Here is a 17,962-nt window from a genome sequence, read left to right on the forward strand (position 1 = left end):
TTCTTTTTTGGTTTTTTTTTTTTTTGTTTTTGTTTTTTTTTTTTTTTGAGACAAGGTTTCAACTCACAGAAATCCACCTGCCTCTACCTCCTGAGTGCTGGGATTAAAGGCGTGCACCACCACTGCCCGGCCAGTTTCTCCCTTTTTTTGATAAACTGTCTAATTCTATCCCATGCCTAGTTTAAAAGACATGACTTTTCCTCCATCTCCTGGCAGCTGCTGGGATTTTCAACTAACCTGTACTGCTTTTCTCTTAAACTATAAAAAAATTGTCCTTGTCTTTTCTTTAAGTCCATTTCTAAATTCTTTTATTAATGAGACTAAGAATCTCCCAAAATAACCATAGTTTTCCCAGGAACAAAAGGAGAGGAGCCTTCCCTCAGGTACTCCACGGGTGGAGCTACAGCTGGAGTCTGATAAGGGAAGAAGTCCAGGGAGATCTGCAAACTCATCTGTCATATGGAGTCTGGGCTCTCAAAGCTGCGAAGCAGAAGCTGAAAACCACCCAGTGTGAAGTACTTCAAGGCCAACGTGCCAGCCTCACCTCAGCTTGCACTCACGAATGCTGCTGCTCCTGCTTGACCAAGGCCAGGATGGAAGTCCAGAATGAGGTGTGCCAGCTGGCTCTCTGCCCACTCTGTGTGCAACACATCTACACAGCTTTGTAGGGGCTGCCTGGCAGAGCCACTCATCTGCATTGAATGCTGCTGCAGTGGAGTAACATTGGTTATATATTCAAAGTTAAAACATCGATTTTTCCATTCACTTATATATATATATATATATATATATATAACTTGCTAATGGAAGAAAAATCTTCATTGGTCACCAGTTCATCTAATTAGTTATACTTTTAAAATTAAAAAGTTATACTTTTAATTAAAAAAATTAAAAATAATTCCAAATGAAATATCATCATACTCATACATGTGTCTCTTAACCCTCAACCGAGAAGTTTTTATTTACAGTAGGTGGTGATTAACAAAAAATATACAACTGATAAAGTGCAGAGAATAAAAATCTGTGGAATGCTCAGCGACATATACTTAAGTGTGTCTGTATACAAGAGAAGGTCAGGGGACAGTTGTGAGTCCCTGGGGATTGAACTAGGCTTGACAGGCTTGCATCCTTACCCACTGAGCCATCTCAATGGCTCCAGTTAGTTACACTCTTACCATCTTTATTATTTTGATACTAAAATTTCACGGATTTGTTTAGTAGAGTCTTCAAGGTAGCTCCTGTGTCATTTTACACATTCCTAACCATCTCCACCGTCCTTACATTCCAAGGTGGTATCTCTAGAACTGGCTTTTTCATCAAGGCTGCCCATTCCCCCATACCTTTTTGCTACTGTTGTTTAACAACAGTCTCATGTATCCCAAGTTTGCTTCGAAAACGACATTGATCTGATCCATAACCCGGGTGAATGCTGGGATTACTGGCGTGTACACACACGTTTTATGCACTGTTGGGAATCGCACGTCCTCATGAAGGCGAAGCAAACACTGCACTCACTGGACTCCCTTCTCCTCCTCCCCACGCTCTAGGAAACACTACCAAAAGGCCGGAAGTCCTCCGCTTCCTGCCCCAGGGCGGAACTTACGAGCTCGCTCGGCAGCTGGCCGGAGCTCGGCGCTGCACACCAGCCTTTTCCGGCTGCAACCGGAAGTCGCTCCGACAGAGGCGGCTCCGCGTCAGGTGACTGAAGTCCGGGTGGGAGGGGCCGGAGGTCCAATCTTTCCGACTGACGAGCCTCTAAGACCGGCTTGTCCACCGCGGGACAGAGAGGGGCTGGTGGCGTCGCTGGCGCTGGCTGTGCGGCGGCAGGTACGTGACGAACTGGGGCGGCGGACCCGGGAGGCGTGGGACCCCCTTCCGGGGTTCAGGGACCGAGGCACCTGGAACCCGGGGTCCGGAGGCAGCAAGTCTGACCCTGCCCGGGTCCCAGGAGAAAGGTCAGGCCCGCGTCCTTGGGTACAGATTGGGCAAACTGAGGCCCCAGAAAAGAGAAGGGCGCGCGCGAGCTCCCTTTCCAGACAGGGGCTCACCGTGACTCCCTCCCCTCCACCTCGGGCGCGGGACCGTCCCCCGCGAAGGTAGTGATTTGGCCGAGGGGAGAGTTACGGAGTGTGGTAAACAGATTTGGGGTGAAGCGTAGGAGACCCGGATTCGAGTTGGCCGCCCACAGCTACTTGTGCGTTCTAGACCGAGCCCCCCTACCTCACTGAGCCTAGTTCCCACACTTGGGAATCCCGGCACGGCTTTCTCGAAACACGGTCCTCACACCGCCTGCCCTGAAATCCTCTGGGATGCCGGCTTTCCAGCCCCGGACTCCTGCGACAGGTTCTTTCGAATCTGGGTTTGGAACCTAGGAAACCTTATTTTGAACGTTCTCCTGGGGACTCGTGTACCTACCCAGGTTTGAAGCCTGTGAACGCGGGGTTCCCGTGGACGCAGCTGGCACCGGCTCGGTTCTTTGAAAACGGCAGTCTGGCTTAGGAAAGACCACCAGAGGATAACTATCTTTAAAAACTGGCCGGGGGAGTGGCGCACGTAGGGTATGGCAAAGAGGACCCCCACTTAAACTCTGGGGCTGAAAGAGAGGTACAGCTAGGATTAATAGGTGGCTTCTACGGGAAGACAAATGTGGACTTAGTTAAGAATTTAACGGGAGAATCATCAGAGGTGACCATTGGTGGGATTGGCTGTCTCCTTATGGAAGAAGGTGTACAGGTATTAGATGGAGCTCCTTTCCAACTGGAAAGGCTCTTCTTATTCTAAGTCGTTACTTGTGAATCTCTCTTTCATTGCTAACTCTGCCCTCATAGTGTATGTGACATTTCTTTTGTTAGTTTGAGTCTGGATCTCAGGCTGTCTTCAAACTCCTCTTGTAGTTCAGGTTGGCCTTGAACTCCCGATCCTCCTGCCTCGGTTTCAGAGTGCCGGGATTCCACATTACTTAGTACCATTAAACCTGCTGAATGTGAAATTTCTTGGTCTTCCTTTCTTTTCTTGACCTCTCCTTCTCCCTAGCCTACATCTCCTGTAAATAAGACCAGCACACTTGATCTTACGTAATCTTTTCCTGGTTGTCATGTTCACCATCCTTCGTCTCAAGGTCTTTGGAACGACCCAATATCTGATAAAGGTGTTCAAGTGTTTGTTGTATTAATAAACAGTGATCCATTCCATTGGTTAGTAACTTTTTGTTTTGCTTTTAAATTTGCTTTTTATTTATTTATAGGGGTTGGGGATTTTTATTTATAGCCCAGGCTGTGATCCTCATGCCTCACCCTCCCAAATGCTGGGTTGTATCTGCCATTAGTAATTTGTTTTCTTTGTTAAATTTATTTATTTATTTTATTTTTTGTTTTTGTTTTTGCCAGCATGTATGTCTGTGTGAGGGTGTCAGATCTTGGAGTTACAGATAGTTGTGACCTGCTGCCATGTGGGTGCTGGGAATTGAACCCGGGTCCTCTGGAAGAATAGTCAGTGCTCTTTAACCACTGAGCCATCTCTCCAGCCCCAGTAATTTGTTCTCTAAGAACAGTTTAGAAAGCTTCTGAAGACAATGAACTAACAAACACTCTGTCTCTGTCTATCTGTCTGTCTCTCTCTTTTCCTTTTTCAGAGTATCATGTGCCCAGACTGACTTTGGATTCAGGGTCTTCCTACCTCAGCCTCCCAAATGCTGGGGTTGCTTGTGTTCCTTCCCCTGAGGCTCTGCTTGCCAGTGAACTCCAGATCACAGAAAAAGGGCTGATAGCAGGTTTTTGGGTCAGTCATTTCCCTAATTTATAAACTGAGCCTTAATCCTCTCCAACAGTGTGGGTATAGACGACATTAGAGAAGTTTTGCAGTTTGTAGGCTAGCTATCCATCCAGCTCATATAACCAGTTCTTTTATGGTCTTGACTTGCTAGCACATCCTCACAGATGATCCTTTAAGCATACCTATAGTTTTCTAATCTAACATTAGATTTCCTTATTTTGCACTTTACCAAACATTAAGTAGATCACTTTTCCATCTGCTGTTAAATCACTTAAAAATGTTTATCTGCTAGGCATGGTGGCTGATGCCTTTATTCCCAGCACTCAGGAGGCAGAGGCAGGTATATCTCTGAGAGTTCAAGGCCAGCCTGGTCTATAAATCAAGTTTCAGGACAGCCAAGACTGTTATACATACACGCACGCACGCACATACAAGTTGAGAAGCAAAGATTCTATATTATCCAATTCTCCTGACGCTTCTTCCACAAAACAAAAGGTTGGGTTGAACCAAAAGTTCCTGCCTCTTTTCCTGTTGTTTATGTTTCTGAAAACAATTTTTTTAAGTGATCATTCAGTTGTTATGTGACATTCAAAATGATGTGGCCTTAGACTCACTTGCCATCTCAGTGGTGGTGGATTTTTTGTTTGTTTGTTTGTTTTTGTTTTTTGGAGTTTTAAAAACTTAACTTGGGAGTTTCTTTTTAAAGGAATACCTGATTGATGCTTTAGTAAGTGTATTCTATTGTCCACTGTCAGATTCCTTTGAGAAGGGATTTGATGGTGAAAATAAGTTTGGGAAAAGCTACTCACCATTATCCTTTCTTAGTGTCTAATGTAATACCACATTAAAGGCCCTGAAAGTTCTCACAAGAAAAATTCAGGCTTTATAATAAGCTGGCATAATAACATGTTTTGCTTCCTTAGTGTTACCAAACTTATTTGGTGTGAAACTTTTTTTTTTTTTTTTTTTAAATCCTTAACACAGGGCCTTGCTTTGTAATATCCAGGGTAGCTTCAAACTTTCTCTCTTGCTTCTGCCTTCCAAGTACTGGGATTGCTACAATATGCTACCACATGGGGTTATTTTTATGTATTTTTTAATTGAAAAATCACACACTGAAAAATCCTGACCTAAAAACTGTGGCCTGTAGGCCGAATCTAGCCCTATGGCTGGTTTTTTGCATCGCCTCTGAGCTAAGAATGACTCCCCTCCCCACTTCTGCTCAGGCTGGTCTCAGATTTGTGGTGACCCTCTCTTCCAAGTGCTGAGATGTATCATTATGCTTGCCTGGCTTCTCAATTTCTTGCATTTGGGGGCTGTATTTGTGTGTATATGTGTGCAGGTACTTCTTTGCTTTCTCATTTATTGATTTACTTATTACTACTTTTTAATTTTTGAAACAGTCTCTGATTGAACCTAGAGCTAAGCTGGCTGGCTCCCAGGATCACCCTGTCTTTTTTCCCAGCCCTCGGTGCTAAGGTTACAAATATGTATTGCAGTGCCTAGCTTTTACCTGTGTGCTAGGAATCGAACTCAGATCCTAATGTGTGTGCAGCAGACTTACCAACTGAGCCATCACCCCAGTCCTAGCTTTTACATTTCTAAATAGGGAACTGAATCTTAAGAATAATCCCAGCATTTGAGGCAGGTGGACCTCTGTGAGTACGAGGCCCTTCTGTTTTGAGTTTCAGGATAGCCAGAACTACATAGTGAAACCCTGTCTCAAAATCACAAAACCAGTCAACTAAACAAAATATACATACATACATACATACATACATACATACATACATATATACATACATACACACCCTCCCAGGTATGAAGGGTCATTTCATTATATTAGTGATTTACATTTCCCTCATGACTGATAGTATTGAACATATTTGCATGTGTTTACCAACATTTGTACATTTTGTACGTTTTTTACATTTTATTCAGTGTGTGTGTGTGTGTGTACATGTGTATATGCATATGCCTCAATGGATGTGTGGAGGTAAGAAGATAGTTTGCAGGAGTCAGTTCTCTCCTACCGTTTGGGTTTATGGGGATTGAACTGAAGTTCTCAGGCTTCACAGCAAACACCTTTACCTGCTAATATCTCACCAACCCATTCATTTGTGCATCTTTTTTTTTTTTTTTAAAGATTTATTTATTTATTATGTATACAGAAGAGGGCGCCAGATCTCATTACAGATGGATGTGAGCCACCATGTGGTTGCTGGGAATTGAACTCAGGACCTCTGGAAAAGCAGTCGGTGCTCTTAACCTCTGAGCCATCTTTCCAGCCCCTCATCTGTGCATCTTATTGGGAGAATATTCATTCAGTTCCTTTACCCATTCTGTAATTGGGTTGTTTGTCCACATGTACAATTTTGGATATAAATATTCAGAGTGTTTGTAATTTCTGACAGCCCTGGGAGTAACTCAGAATGAGCTGAATGGCACAATAGGGACACGCCAGTAACTTCCTTATCTGAAGGAAATTGGATTTGGACATTCTATAGGCATTTTGTTGTCTTTCAAGTCAGGTTTTCAGTGTTTAACAGTCCTGGCTGACCTGGAACCCCTAAATTCATCTTTGAGTGCTGACATGAGCTTTAGGTTTTTTGGGGGAGGGGAGGGAGTTTCAAGACAGGATTCCTCTGTGTAGGCCTGGCTGTCCTGGAACTCACTCTATAGATTAGGCTGGCCTCGAACTCAGAGAGATTCACCTGCTTCTGCCTGTCTAGTGCTAGGATTAAAGGTGTGTGCCACCACCACCCAGCAATTTGGATGTTCTCAAGCACAGGATAAGTTGTCCAGTTTAGAGTGCTGATCATGCAGAACTTGGCACAACCCCAACCACTGCTGATTTGAGCAACCTTGGTCCTATGAAAGGAGTATTATTTGTGCTCAGAAAACAGCATCATCCAAGATGTGGTAAGAGCATGTGGAGATCCTTATGTCTGTCACAGGCAGAGAGAACAGGGGTGCATGGTATTGTAGAGCGAAATTAGGGCGAATGTAGGCTTAGGGTTACAAATCTGCAGGCTCACCATGCTGCTTCTGACTCCATAGCCTTTGGCCCTAACCACACCATCATGAATAGTAAAACCAACACCCCAGTTATTTAAATTATTAAAGATTACTTACTTTGGAAAATTTAGAAAAGTATCCCTCTTATCCACCTTATCATCCCTGTATCATCTAAAGTGAACCTTTGTTACAGTTGCTCTGATTTCCTTGTTTCTTGTCACTGGGTACAGTGCAGGGGTGTGTGTGTCTGTGTGTGTGTATGTCTGTGTGTGTGGTGGAGAGAGGGAGAGGGAGGGTCTCTGCATGCCAAGTGTGCATGTGGCCATCAGAGGACAACCTCAAGTGTCAACCCTCCACTTAACACCTTGTTTGAGGCAGGGTCTTCTTTTCCACTATGTATGTCAGGCTAGGTGGCCCATGAGTTTGCAGAAATCCTCCTGTCTTTGTGCTAGGATTATGAACGCTTTCATTACAGTGTCTGGTCTTCCATGAATTCTGGGGAGTTAAACATGGGTTGTCATGCTTACGCAGCAAAGGCTTTTACCCATTGAGCCATCTCCCTGGCTCAGCACTGGGTGCATTTTTGTGGTTGAATCAGTTGCTATACATAGTTCTGTATTCCACTTCTTTCCAGTTATCATATTTGAGATATGATGAAATCCAAATATCATATTTGAGATTACCTAGGCTAGTCTCAAACTCCTGACCTCGATGGATCCTCTTGCTGCAGTCTTCCAGGTGCCTGGGACTACTGGTACCAGCCATCAGCAGGTAGCCTGTTAACATCTAAATGTCTTTGTGTTCCTGCTAGTTTCTTTGTAATTACTTGTAATGTCTGAATGAATTTCCATTCCCTTAACCATTCACTTATTAAGTTGGTAAATGTCATTGTACATGCATAATGGCTGTGATAACCACTCAGCATATGATCAGTGGGGTAGAACTGTGGTTTGGGTTTGTTTATGGTAAAAGATTGTTTATTTTGAAATAAGGACTAGTAGCCAAGGATGGCCTTGAACCCCTTATTCTTCTGCTTCTACCTCCCAAGTGCTGGGATTTTGGGTATACTGCACCACACCTGACAGTTTTTTTGTTCTTATGGTGGGGTTTTTGTTGTTGTTGTGGTGGTATTTCCAGGCAGGGTTTCTCTGTGTACTTCTGGCTGTCCTGGAATTCACTCTATAGACCAAATTGGCCTCAAACTCACAGAGATCCGGCCTGCCTTTGCCTCCCAAGTGCTGGGATTACAGGCATGTACCACCACCGCCGCCTGGCTCATCCTATCCATTTTTAAGAACACAGTACTACAGAAGCATCATCACTATTTCTATCCAGAACTTTCACTTTCCACATGAACCCTACTTTTGCTTTTTCACATCTGCTGGATAAGACATGGGTCTACCTCTTCATTTTGTTGGTGCACACACAGCACTTGAATGTGGAGTTTGTTGGTGCACACACAGCACTTGAATGTGGAGTTTGTTGGTGCACACACAGCACTTGAATGTGGAGTTTATTGGTGCACACACAGCACTTGAATGTGGAGTTTGTTGTGCACACATAGCACTTGAATGTGGAGCCCTTGTTCTCCAGGTGACTGTGGGACATACTGAAGTTGCATTTCTGTGGTTATTGATCTGAGCTGGCTATTCTATTCTAGGACTAGTTGCCAGGTTGATCCCCTGGGTAGTGTTTGTAACACCTGACAAACTTATTTTCACTCTACCAGCTGTTCCTCAGAAGTACCTGTTGATGTGGGTGTGGTGGGTTTGTAAAGATGGACAGCTCTTTGAATGTGAAAGTGGGTCTAAGATACATTGCAGTGTGAGGAAATTTGTTACTGTTACATAAAAGTTAAATTGGGACTTCCTTGGGGCCAGGAAACAGATCTTGTCAGGTTTTTTTTTTTTTTTTTTTTTTTTTTTTAAGCATTGAGCCTAGTTGGCATTTTCTAAATGGCAGTACACACAACTTGTAGAGGAATTTTTAGGGAGCAAGCCTGATTTGTAAAAGTTGATGTTATAGATTTTCCGAGTGATACCTGGCTTTATATTGCATATGTGTCTATATGCCTGTGTGCACAGGTGCTCGTGTACATGTGTGTTTCAAGGCCAGAGGGCAACTTCATCCTTAGATGCCATCTATCTTTGTTTTCTTTGGGACAGGGTCTCACTTACCTGTGACCTACTGAGTAGGCAAAGCTGGGGGAGCCAGTGTGCCTGGGATTTGTCTTTCCTCCATATGGCATCATGCCCAACTTACGTGTGTGTGTGTGTGTGTGTGTGTGTGTGTGTGTGTGTGTGTGTGTGTGTTGGAGGGTGGTTCTGTGGATTTAACCTGGGTCCTCAGGCTCACAGAGCAAGCACTTTACCAGCTGATCTGTTCCTCATCCCTGGCTTTATTGTTTTTGATCACAGTTCCTCTTCAAGAACTCCTGTTGAGCACAGAAATGAGATCATTCTTTTATCTGGTATTTGCTGTGTGGTATTAAACTCTTAGAAAGTTTTCCCCTTAATTGGTTAGTTCTTGTCAACCCTATTTATTCTCCTGTAATAGTTGAGAGTGTTTTAGAGGCCTTTAGCGCACGCACACACACACACACACACACACACACACACACACACACACACACACACACCAGTCACAAATGCCAGCCTGGACAACCTGGACTTTTTTCTGGCTGTAGATCCATGAAATCCCTGTTGTCTGTCCCCTGTGCTTACCCCTATTTCCAAGTCTGGACCAAGGCTAGGAGTGTGGCTTTGTGGGGGTACTTGCCTACCTTTGCAAGGCCTGGGTTCCGCCCATAGCACCTCCCGCCCCTACCAAACAAGTTTGGAGCAACAATTGAAAAACAAGGAGTGAGTTAGCTATATAATATAGTTCTAGGTCTCAAAACAACCACTGCCCTTATAGGATACTGATTTTTCAAAACTTTAGTTGAACAGATTGACTTGTATTGAGTTGTGCAGTTTGTGTGCTATTGGGCATCAACTCTGACACACCATCTACATTTATGAGGTGCTCCTTAAGTGCCAAGCCTTGGGCTGAGTAATGCATCTGGAAGCTGGGACAGACATGAGGAAATACCCAAGCATAAGTCACTGAGGTACCATCTGTTACATACGTGAGTTGGAGTTGGGAAGCTTTGCCACTGACTGGCTCTGTGACCAACCAAATGACCGAACTACTCTGGGCCTAATTTAACATCCCAGGAGATGCTGACAGTGTTGTGGTAGTGTTTGCCTCAAGGCAGGCTATGAAGATTAAATGAGATAATTCATAAGGAAAAGACTAGCATGGAGTTAATGGAAGTTATGATAAGAAGTACAAATGCCCCTGTCTTCAACACTCAGATAAAATCTTATTTCTCTAGATCAAACTGTGTCCCATACTGCTTTTCCTGTCAGCACATAGACAGTTACCCAGTCTGCCTTCAAGGAACAATGTTCATTCAGAAAGGGAAGTTGTGACTCATTTGGCAATGTAACCACCTGCTCATTTCATTGCTCTGTGGGGAGTGTAAACAGTACTATTCCCTGAGCTCAAAGTCCTCACCTGGATTGACTCCCTTTACTGTTTTCTCTGTGACTGTGACAAATGTCTTGTACAGAGGGTAATGACCCATTCTGCAGACAAGCACAGAGAGGAGATAACTTGTGCAAAGTTACAGAATAGGTGAGAACTAAAATTCATACTCAGAGCCATTAGATGCCTCTGTGGCATGCTTTCCATGAAAATTGTCTTTATTTATTTTTACAATACTAGGGATTGAACACAGGGCCTCTCTCTCTCATGTTATGTGCAAGCTCTCTACCATTGAGCTATTCTCCAGCCATTTTTTTCCCCTTTCAATTAAAAAAAAAAAATGTTTTGGGGCCTAGAGAGATGGCTTGGCAGTTAAGAAGAACACTTGATCTTGCAGAGGACCTGGGTTTAAGTCCCAGAACTCACATGGTGGCTCACAACCATCTGTAACTCTAGTCCTAAGGGATCCAACACTCTCTTTTGACCTCTTTAGGCCCTAGACATACATGTGGCATAAGGACATATGTACAGGCAAAACACTCATAAAATGAATCTAAAAAATATGTGTATAGATATTGTCTTAGTTAGGGTTTCTATTCTATCAAATACCACAGCCAAAAGCAACTTGGGGAGGAAAGGGTTATTTCAGCTTGTAACTCTGGGATCATACTCCATCACTGAGGGAAGTCAGGGCAAGAGCTCAAGCAGGGCAGGAACCTGGAGTTAGGAACTGAAGCAGGAACCATGGAGGAGTGCTGCTTACTGGCTTGTACAGCCCGCTTTCTTACACCATCTAGGACCACTTGCCCTGGAGTGGTACTGCCCCCAGTAGGCTGGGCCCTCCCACACCAATCATTATTCAAGGAATGTCCCACAGACTTGCCCACAGGCCAGTCTGGTTGGGGATACCTTTTAATTGAGGTTCCCCCACTTTTTGGGGGGGCAGGGTTTCTCTGTGTTGCCCTGACTGTCCTGGAACTCTGTAGACCAGGCTAGCCTCTCAGAGATGGGCCTGCCTCTGCCTCCTGAGTGCTGGGATTAAAGGCATGTGCCACCACTACCTGGCAAAGGTTCCCTCTTAAATGACTCTAGCTTGTGTATAGTTGACAAGACACTAGGCAGCAACAGGTGTTTTGTGCATGAAGGGGTATGTATGTGCATGCTCATGTGCAGTGGGGCTAGAGGAGGCAGGAAGAGGGTATCAGATCTCCTGGAACTGGAGTTACAGATGGTTGTGAGCTGCTGTGTGGGTACTGGTAGCTACACACAGGTCCTCTGGAAGAGCAGCCAGTGCTCTTAGCCACTGAGTCATCTCTCCAATCCCCTTTCTTAACTTGTTTGTTTGTTTGTTTGTTTGTTTTTCGAGACAGGGTTTCTCTGGTAGCTTTACCTGTTCTGGAACTCACTCTGTAGACCAGGCTGCCTCGACCTCACAGAGATCCACTTGCCTCTGCCTCCTGACTCGGGAGCTGGAATTAAAGGTGTGCATCACTACTGCCCAGTTTATTTTTTATTTTAATAAAATAAAGCCTCACCAAGGGAAACATCATTTGAATTGAGAGTATTGGAAGAAAATATGAAAAGGCCAGAGCTGTCCCTGGATTCCCCTCTCAAATTTGACTTGTACCTGCAAAATCAACGTATTTCTTGCATCTTCTGTAGTACATGGAACAATATAGGTCCTGATAACTAATTACTGAAGGAAACAGTGAATTTCACTTTAAATCTTTCTAAACTAAAAAGGTACTCTTCTTTTCATTTGAAAGTATGCATTCTCTTTTGAAAATCAAAGTCATAACCTTTTCAAGGATTTGGAGAAAAAGGCAATTTTGCGTATTTATCAGGCATACAGAATAGTACATTCTTTCTGCAGGGTGTCTGTTAAAATGACAAATACACACATTCTTTGACTCTAGTTCTACTTCTAGGGTTTATCCTAAAGACGTGATCTAGTGCCATTTGTCTCCAGGTCAGAGAACAGGGAGATTGAGTTCCAGGGGTGCGAGAGTTGTTTCTTTTTGAGCATCTGAAGGTATTAAAAATAAGTCATTTGGGGCTGGAGCACTAGCTGCTTTTCCAGAGGATCTGAGTTCAATTCCCAGCACCCACACACTGGCTAACAACCATCTGTAACTCCAGTTCCAGGGAATCTCACTCCCTCTGTGGTCTCTAAGGACACTGTATGTTCATGGTGCACAGACATACATTCAGGCAAAGCAACCCTGTATACAATAAAATATTTTTTAAAAAATGAAAACTAAATAAAAAATGAAAATGAGCTGACCCTGGTAGCACAAACCTGTGATCCCAGCTACTTAGGAGGTGGAGCTGGGAGGATCTCAAGTTTAAGGACTGTCTGGGCTACAGAGTTAGTTCAAGGTCAGTCTGTGCAACTTAGACAGACTCTGTCTCAGAAAATAAGATAAAATAACTGTGTGCATGGTGACCTAAATCTAACTCCAGCACTTGGGAGACAGAGGCAAGAGAATCACCAAGAGCTCTAGGACAATACAGATTATAAAGTGACTCTGTCTCAAAAGAGTGACATAAAATGTTAAAAAAAGAATAGGGATGTGTTACAGTGGTAGAGAACTTTCTAGGTGTGTGAGGCCCTAGGTTTAATTCCCAACAGAGGGTCGGGGGAGTGTGTGTGTGTGTGTGTGTGTGTGTTTATAGTGCTAAAATGTCACCAGATGTAGTAGCTCATGCTTTTAATCCTAGGCAAACAGATCTCTGTGAGAGATTTAGTCTGGTCTGTGTAGTGAGTTCCAGGACAGCCAGAACTACATAGTAAGACCTGTCTCAACAAGAAAAACCTTAAAATTTCTAAGAGAAGTATATTAAGACTCATTCACAATTTCATATGTCTTAGTATGCTTGCTTTCCTTTTTGCCCTCTGTTGAAATATGAAGGTAAAGGAGTTTGAACGAATTCCCTATTTTTCTGAATATTAATATGTGGGTTGTCAAGATAGATTAATGGGTAAAGGCACTACTGCCAAGCCTGATGACCTGTATTCAGTCCTCAGCTCCCATGTGATGGAAGGAGAAAATGCTGACCTATACAGGTCACTTGTGGCAGGTATACACACACACACACACACAAACCTGAAGAAATGTAATAAGAGAATTTAAATATAGTATTCACCGTGGACAAAGCAGAAAGTACGAGTGAGTGGGGAGAACAACAGGCCTGTACTGTGGTGATGACTCAGCTGGAAAAGGCCTCTGTCTTCAGTCCCCAGCGTCAGACAGTGAAAGGAGAGGCCTGACCCCTAAAAGCTGCCTTCTGACTTGCCCTGCACCCTTGTCATGGACTCCCATCACAGACAGAAAATAAGTAAAATGTCATTAAAGCAATTGTAACTGGCTGCGGTGGGGCTCTTCTTTCATCTAGCACTTGTGGGCAGAGTGGGCTGGAGTTCTGTGAGTTCAAGGCCAGCCAGTGAGACCCTATTTCAAAAATTGTTTTGAGATCTTACTTTTATGTGTATGAGTATTTGCCTAAATGTATGTCTGTGCACCACGTGTGTGCAGTGCCTTCAGAGGCCATTAAAAAAAAGTGCTGGATGCCTGAGCCAATGTGTGTGCTGGGACTTGAACCCAGGTCTTCTGAAAGAGCAACCAGTGTTTTTAATAGCTGAGCCGTTTCTCTAGCCTCCTCCCCCAAATTCTTTTAAGCTTAAGAATTTTGATCATAATTCTACTTTTCAGAACCCACCCACAGATAATATTTTTGGCATTTTTTTCTTACATGGTTTTCACCTCTGTGGTCATAGAAAGTGTTCAACTTCGTATACAGGGTTCTTTGGGGTTTTATCTTGAGACAGGGTCTCATGTAGGGAGCATCTGGCCTCAAACTTGCTTTGTAGTTGATGATAATCTTGAAAAAAAAATTATAATGCTTCTACCTTCTAAGAGCTGTGAGGTTACAGGCATATGATACCGTGCTTGACTTTGTATACAGTTTTGTTAAGGAAGGTTTTGTCCAGGCTGGCCTCAGTCAGATTCATGTTCCTGCCTCCCAAGTGCTGAGCTTACAGGCTTGCACTTCCACATCAGCTCTTTGTATACAGTTTTGTAGCTTGCTTTTTCACTTGACATTATGTCATATAAGTAAAATTCTCATCTAAGTAGAATCTCGGTGGAGTAGAATATAATCTCTGTGTAACAGACTGGGATAATGTAAGGGAACACTGGGAATCCAGCTCAGTGGCAGAGTGCTTTTTCCATGTGCAAGACCCTAGCCTATGTCAGTACCCTGTGTGAAGCCCAGTGTCACATAATGCGCACGGGTGTCTGTGCTTGCCTGTGGAGGCCAGAAAACAACCTTGGGTGTCATTCTTAGGAATACTGTCCACATCCTTTGAGACAGAACTCTCATTAACTGGAGCTCTCCAGGTAGGCTAGACTAACTGGCCAAAGCCTCAGGGATCAGTCTACTTTGACTTTCTTGGGATCAAACTAAAGTCCTTATATTTGTGAAGCAAATACTCTATCAATTGAGATACCCCCCACCCCCCAGATATCCCTCACCTCAAAAGTGTGATGGGCTGGCTCTGGTGGCACATGCTTATAATCCTAGTACTCAAGAGGCAAGGATAGAAGCATCACTGCAAGTTTAAGTTCCAGGTCAGCCAGGGTGACATAGCAAGACCCTGTCTCAAACAAGACAGGATAAGATAATATAATGGATAGTGTTGCATCACATAGTATAATCTATGAACATCCAAACCTACCATTTGGATGTACCAGTCTACTTAGCTAGGGAGTGGGAGTGAGCCAGGTAGGAAGAGAATCATTAAAATCATGGGGCGTTTTGGAAGGTTGAGTGGGGAGGTCAGGTTGTGGACCCCAATTTGGAATATGAGCAAGCAAACCAAGGCTGAAGGGCTCTGGGGAATCTAAGGACTTCCTCCCTATTCCTTCCTAGATCTTGCTGCCTGCCTTCCCATTCCCTGGGCTTCTTCTACACTGAATTTGGTACAGTGAATTGTCCGCCTGTCTGTTGTGCTGTGTCTGTATCCTCCTTTGCCCTTACACACTCTGCATACCCCTTAGTGCCAAGCAGACTAGGCCACCTTGTTAGTTTGTCCTTGTCACCCTTAGGCTGAAACCCTTATCTCAGTATCCTGAATGCCTGGCATAAATGAGACCTTTTAAAATAAATTTTAGAAGATAGGGGAGGTTGAGAAAATAGGGAGATTATGAGGTACCAAAGACCAGGACCAGTGCAGTCCCCCAAAAAAGAAGCCATCTGCTCAGCCTTCTCTATCCTCTTGGACCTAAAAGATCATTCATGTCTTTGGTCCTGTATTGGGCCAGGTCTCTCAAGCACTAGCCTTGGGGCTTAAACACCATTAGACTCTTGGATTTTACAGCTGGTTAATGTGTGTCCCAAGTTCCACTCACCCTACTTATTTCTTCCCACTGCAGCCTTCTGAGTGTGGCGTAGACATTCTTGAATACGAGTCTCATCTGTCTCCATGTGGTCCATCAGCAGCCTAAGCATCAGTGTAGACAGGCTCAGACATGCCAAGGCGCCTCGCAGAAAGCTCCCATGTGAACAAGTACGTGCCATAGGAACAAGCCCTTTGTTGGGAGCATGCCCAGATTTGAAATGAAAATTTCATAATGAAGATTTTTTTTTTTAATATCTCTGTACACCTTGGCCTGGACTTTTTAGAGTAAAAAGGGGTATAGGAGCTAAAATATAGTCAGTTGCAGAGTGCTGGCCTGGCATGCCCAAGGCCTGGGTTTTGTCCTAAGAAACTGTGGGGGTGGGGTGTTAAAAAGGAGCACATAAGCCAGGCATGGTAGTGCACGCCTTTAATCCCAGTGCTTGGGAGGCAGAGGCAGACTGATCTCTGAGTTCAAGGCCAGCGAGTTCCAAGATAGCCAGGGCTACATAGAGAAACCCTGTCTTGGGGGAAAAAAGGAGCACAAAAGACAGATGGTGGATTCCAAAATGCCTATAGTTCCCTAAAGCCTAAGAACTGAGCACAAGAATGGGGATCAGTTCATTGATGATTGCTGCAAGGATGGTCAAGTCTTATATTCTCCACTGTCCCATTCCTCAGGGGTGAGCCAGGGTAAGCGAACAAAGAGTTGAGGATGCGGTCTTGGTCGCCTTTAAGCTTTACTTTCCTAATTAAGTATTGCAAATCTGCCTTAGTCTCAAAGCACCACTGTATCACCCTAGACATCTCAAACTGAGGAATGTTTTTCAAAACTAGGTGTGTACTTGTTTACTAAATGATCATTTATATCCCAGAGTGAGGACAGATCTGAGATCTCAACAGAGTTGTCCCCATCCCAGTTAGTTTTATTTGTATTTTCTTTTTTTATGGCACAGGGTCTCTCTGTCTAGCCTAGGCTGACTTTGAATTCACTGTGTGTCCCAAACTGGCCTCCTAACTTGTGGTGAATTCTCCTGCCTCAGTCCTCCAGGTGCTGAGATTATAAGCATGGACCACCTCATCTGACCCCCACTCCAATATATCTGACATCTCTGCAGTGCCTGAAGGGTGTACATTCTGAAGAACGGATTATTTTCCATCCCTCTCAAAAGCTGTGTGGTGCTAATGTTGCTGCTTGCTTTTAGTAGAACTGGGTTTCTGAAACTAAGGGTAAATGTCACTGAGGAGGGCCTGGGAGTCAGATATCTTGGGAAAAGGTTGGTTGTCTTAGGGTTTCTTTTGCTGTGATGAAGCACCATGACCAAAAGCAACTTGGGGAGAAAAGGGTTTATTTGGCTCACACTTCCGTATCACAGTTTGTCATCCAAAGAAGTCAAGGCAGAAACTCGGAGACAGGAACTGAAACAGAGGCCATGGAGCTCGCTCTATTAAAGGCGGAGCTTGGTCTATCAAAGGTGTGCACCACCACCACCTGAAGTCTGCCTGCTCTCCTATAGGACCCAGGACCACCTGCTCAGGGTGGTACCTTTCACAATGGGCTGGGCCCACCCACATTCATCACTAAATAAGAAAATGCCCTACAGGCTTGCTCACAGCCTGTTATGGAGGCATTTTCTCAATTTAGGGTCTCTGATTAGATGACTCCAGCTTTTGTTAAATTAACATAAAAACAGCCAGCACAGAGGTGCTGGAGTGATTTTGATGGAGTCCTTATTAAGGATTCTCATCATTTAACATGTGCCTTTTAGCTCTTCTGCTAAAATAACTCCTAAGCCTCAGTTTAGTACCACTCTTCTTGTATTACATATTACATGTAATTGTCAGTGACTTGTTAGCTGCATGAATGGATGGATGAATGATGAGTTTGCTCTATATTTCATTCAGAGGGCACAAAAGTTGCAGCAGTGAGTTTGAGGGCAAACAAAGACTGCATTTCATCTCATAAAGTTTCATGTTAATGAGGTAGCATATAATAATGTAGTTGACATCTGGCTGGTCTCCATAGCAAGTTCAGGCCAACCAGGACTACATAATGAGACCCTGTCTCAAAGAATGTAGAGTGGTGGGGCTGGAGAGATAAGTGGTTGAGAGGACTGGCCTCTCTTCCAGAAGACCTAGATTTGATTCCCTATCACCCACATTGCAGCTCATGCCTTCTTCTGTCCTGTGCAGGCACCAGGCATACACGTGGTACACAGATACACATGCCGGCAAAATACTCACATG

General features: G+C 44.0%; 1 protein-coding gene across 2 annotated transcripts in view; it reads left to right on the top strand.

The window, feature by feature from the left end:
• The first annotated feature begins 1,654 nt into the window (after nt 1-1,654).
• Rnf185 (ring finger protein 185) overlaps nt 1,655-17,962 on the top strand; it is a 40,383-nt gene continuing 24,075 nt past the window's right edge. The window contains exons 1-2 of one of the 2 annotated variants that reach the window (XM_036201487.1): nt 1,655-1,827; nt 15,753-15,886. The gene's annotated coding sequence lies outside the window, so the exon portion shown is untranslated. The remainder of the gene's footprint in view (nt 1,828-15,752; nt 15,887-17,962) is intronic. The other variant, XM_036201486.1, reaches the window with a different exon arrangement.

Source organism: Onychomys torridus, chromosome 10 (genome assembly GCF_903995425.1).
Source record: "Onychomys torridus chromosome 10, mOncTor1.1, whole genome shotgun sequence".
Classification (NCBI taxonomy): Eukaryota; Metazoa; Chordata; class Mammalia; order Rodentia; family Cricetidae; genus Onychomys; species Onychomys torridus.